At 39.2% G+C, this 4,372-nt stretch overlaps 1 non-coding gene across 1 annotated transcript; it reads left to right on the forward strand.

The window, feature by feature from the left end:
* Positions 1 to 3,037: 3,037 nt before the first annotated feature.
* LOC130958852 (small nucleolar RNA R71) lies at positions 3,038 to 3,145 on the forward strand. The gene has a single exon (XR_009077954.1). It is a non-coding gene; the product is annotated as a small nucleolar RNA R71 (small nucleolar RNA).
* Positions 3,146 to 4,372: the final 1,227 nt, after the last annotated feature.

Here is a 4,372-nt window from a genome sequence, read left to right on the forward strand (position 1 = left end):
TAGACACTAGACACTAATGATCATGTAATAAAGATACAAACATAGACAAAACATAAAGCACAAGAAATGAAAAAAAATAAAAAAATAAATAACAAGGAAATTAAAGAACGGGTCCACCTTAGGGATGGCGACTAGTTCTTCCTCTTGAAGATCCTATGGAGTGCTTAAGCTCCTCAATGTCTCTTCGTTGCCTTTGTTGCTCTTCCCTCATGGCTCTTTGGTCCTCTCTAATTTTATGGAGGATAATGGAATGCTCTTGGTGCTCTATCCTTAGTTGCTCCATGTTGGAACTCAAATCCCCTAAAGAGGTGTTGAGTTGTTCCCAATAGTTGTGTGGAGAAAAATACATCCCTTGAGGCAACTCAGGGATTTCTTGATGAGGGGCTTCCTCATGCTTTTGTTGAGGTCCATGAGTGGGCTCTCTTGTTTGCTCCATCCTCTTTCTAGTGATGGGCTTTTGAGATGAATCTCTCCATCTCCCATGACTCGGAGTTGGAAGCAATCGCCTTCTCTTTCCTCTTCCTAGAGGTTTCTCCGGCCTTAAGTGCTATTAATGGTTATGGAAAAATAATTTAAAAGGTTTTCCCGTCTTCGAGCAAAAGAAGAAAGAAAGGAGGAGGAGAAGAAGAAATAGAGGATATAGAGGGGGGGTGAGTGGTTCGGCCAAGGGGGGTAGGTGAGTTGTATGATGGGAAATAGTGGATGGATGTGAGTGGTGAAGAGATTATGAGGAAGAGGGTAGGATTTGATAGGTGAATGGTGTTTGGGAAAGAGTGTTATGGAAAGGTGTGAAGAGGAGTGAGAGTGAGTTGGGGTAGGTAGGGATCCTGTGGGTCCACAGATCCTGAGGTGTCAAGAAATTTTCATCCCTGCACCATTCTGGTATTTAAACGCCCTCTGTGTGGCATTTCTGGCGTTAAACGCCAGGCTGATGCCCATTTCTGGCGTTAAACGCCAGTCTGGCTTCTAGTTCTGGCGTTTAACGCTCGGAATGCTACCAGACTGGCCGTTAAACGCCTATTCTACTACCCTTATTGGCGTTTAACGCCAGCCAGACACCAGACACCCTTTTCTGGCGTTAAACGCCAGTCTGTGTGCCATTTCTAGCGTTTAACGCCCAGAATGGTGCCAGACTAGGCGTTAAACGCCCACTTTGCTAGCATTACTGGCGTTTGAACGCCAATAAGCTCGTCCTCCAGGGTGTGCTATTTTTTATGCTGTTTTTTTTTATTTTGCTTTAATTCTGCAGCTGTTTTTGTGACTTCACATGATCATCAACCTAAAGAAAGCATATAATAATGATGGAAAATAAAAAGAAAGAGTAATTAATATAGATAAATAACATTGGGTTGCCTCCCAATAAACGCTTCTTTAATGTCAATAGCTTGATAGTGAGCTCTTACAGAGCTTCACAGATGCTCAGAGCATGATTGTGGCCTCCCAACACCAAACTTAGAGTTTGAGTGTGGGGCTCTGCTTGACTCTGTATTGAGAGAAGCTTTTCATGCTTCCTCTCCATGGTTACAGAGGAAGATCCTTGAGCCTTGAACACAAGGTAGTCCTCATTCATTTGCAGGACTAACTCTCCTCTGTCCACATCAATCACAGCTTTTGCTGTGGCTAGGAAGGGTCTTCCAAGGATGATGGATTCATCCTCATCCTTTCCAATGCCTAGAATTATGAAGTCAGCAGGGATGTAAAGGCCTTCAACCTTCACCAAGACATCCTCTACAAGTCCATAAGCCTGTTTCATTGATTTGTCCGCCATCTCTAGTGAGATTCTTGCAGTTCGTACCTCAAAGATCCCTATTTTCTCCATTACAGATAGTGGCATGAGGTTGATACCTGAACCCAGGTCACACAGAGCCTTTTCAAAGGTCATGGTGCCTATGGTGCAAGGTATTAAGAACTTTCCAGGATCCGATTTCTTTTGAGGCAATGGCTATTGAATCCATGTATTCAGTTCATTGATGAGCAATGGAGGTTCATCCTCCCAAGTCTCATTACCAAATAACTTGGCATTCAGTTTCATGACTACTTCTAAATATTGAGCAACTTGCTCTTCAACAATGTCTTCACCCTCTTCAGAGGAAGAGTATTCATTAGAGCTTATGAATGGCAACAGTAAGTTCAGTGGAATCTCTATGGTCTCTGTATGAGCCTCAGATTCCTTTAGTTCCTCAATAGGAAACTCCTTATTAGTCAGTGGACGTTCTTTGAGGTCTTTCTCACTAGGAATCACTGCCTTTTCACTCTCTCCAGGTTCGGCCAGTTTGGATATGGTTATGGCCTTGCACTCTCTTTTGGGAGTCTCTTCTGTATTGCTTGGGAGAGTACTAGGAGGAGTTTCAGTAACTCTTTTACTCAGCTGACCCACTTCTGCCTCCAAATTTCTGATGGAAGACCTTGTTTCATTCATGAAACTGAGAGTGGTCTTAGATAGATCATAGACTATGTTTGCTAAGCCAAAGAGGCTCTGCTCAGAATTCTCTTTCTGTTGCTGAGAAGATGATGGAAAAGGTTTGCTATTGCCAAACCTATTTCTCCTACCATTATTATTATTGAAGCCTTGTTGAAGCTTCTGTTGATCCTTCCATGAGAAATTTGGATGATTTATCCATGAATGATTATAGGTGTTTCCATAAGATTCTCCCATGTAATTCACCTCTTCCATTGCAGGATTCTCAGGGTCATAAGCTTCTCCTTCAGAGGAGGTTTCTTTAGCACTACCGGATGCAGCTTGCAATCCAGTCAGATTCTGAGAAATCATATTGACTTGCTGAGTCAATATTTTGTTCTGAGCCAATATGGCATTCAGAGTATCAATCTTAAGAACTCCTTTCTTCTGAGTCATTCCATTATTCACAGGATTTCTTTCAGAAGTGTACATGAACTGGTTATTTGCAACCACCTTAATGAGTTCCTGGGCTTCTGTAGGGGTTTTCAGATGAAGAGATCCACCAGCAGAATGGTCCAATGACATCTTAGACAATTCAGACAGACCATCATAGAATATGCATATGATGCTTCATTCTGGAAGCATGTCAGAAGGACACCTTTTAGTTAATTGCTTGTATCTTTCCCAAGCTTCATAGAGAAATTCACCTTCTTTCTGTTTGAAGATTTGGACATCCACTCTAAGCTTGCTCAACTTTTGAGGTGGAAAGAATTTGGTCAAGAAAGCATTGATCAACTTATCCCAAGAGTTCAGGCTTTCTCTAGGTTGTGAGTCCAACCATGTTCTAGCTCCGTCTCTTACAGCAAAGGGAAAGAGAATAAGTCTGTAGACCTCGGGATCAATCCCATTGGTCTTAACAGTATCACAGATCTGCAAGAATTCAGCTAAGAACTGATGAGGATCTTCCGATGGAAGTCTATAAAACTTGCAATTCTGCTGCATTAGAGAAACTAATTGAGGCTTAAGCTCAAAGTTGTTTGCTCCAATGGCAAGAATTGAGATGCTTCTTCCATAGAAGTTGGAAGTTGGTGCAGTATAGTCACCAAGCATCTTCCTTGCATCTCTAGCATTGTTGTTGGGTTCGGCTGCCATGTCTACTTTTTCGAAATTTTCTGAAAGGTCCTCTCCGGAGTGTTGTGCTTTAGCTTCTCTTAGCTTCTTCTTCAGAGTCCTTTCAGGTTCAGGATCAGCTTCAACAAGAATGTCCTTATCCTTGTTCCTGCTCATATGAAAAAGAAGAGAACAAAGGGAGTAGTGGAATCCTCTATGTCACAGTATAGAGATTCCTTGATGTGTCAGAGGAGAAGGAGAATAGAAGGATGAGGAGAAGGAGAATAGAGGGAGAGGGTTCCAATTTTTTTTAGATGAGTAGAAGAAAATTGTTAGCCATTAAATAAAATAAATAGAAAGAGATGAGAGAGAGAGTTTTCAAAATTTGAAAAAGAAGTAAAATAAAATTAGAATTGAAAACAATAAGTTAATAAAAAAGATTTTTGAAAAAAATGGTTAGTGATTTTGAAAAAGATAAGAAATAGTAATTAGCTGAAAAAGATTTGAAAATAATTTTGAAAAGATAAGGAGTTAGAAGAAAGATTTTGAAATCAAAATTTAAAAAGATTTGAAAAAAAATTGATTGAAAAAGATTTAATTTAAAAAGATATGATTGAAAAAGATTTGATTTTTAAATTTGATGACTTGACTAACAAGAAATTAAAAGATATGATTCTAGAATTTAAAGCTTGATGCTTTCTTAAAAAGAAAGTAACAAAGTCGAAATTTTTTTTTGAATCAAATCATTAATTGTTAGCAAGGATTTTTGAAAATATGATATAAATTTAAGAAAAAGATTTTTTTGAAAAATTAGTTTTAAAATTTCAAAAACATTAAAAGAGAAAGATAAGATTTTAAAATTAT

The sequence above is a fragment of the Arachis stenosperma genome, chromosome 10 (genome assembly GCF_014773155.1).
Source record: "Arachis stenosperma cultivar V10309 chromosome 10, arast.V10309.gnm1.PFL2, whole genome shotgun sequence".
In the NCBI taxonomy this organism is placed as follows: Eukaryota; Viridiplantae; Streptophyta; class Magnoliopsida; order Fabales; family Fabaceae; genus Arachis; species Arachis stenosperma.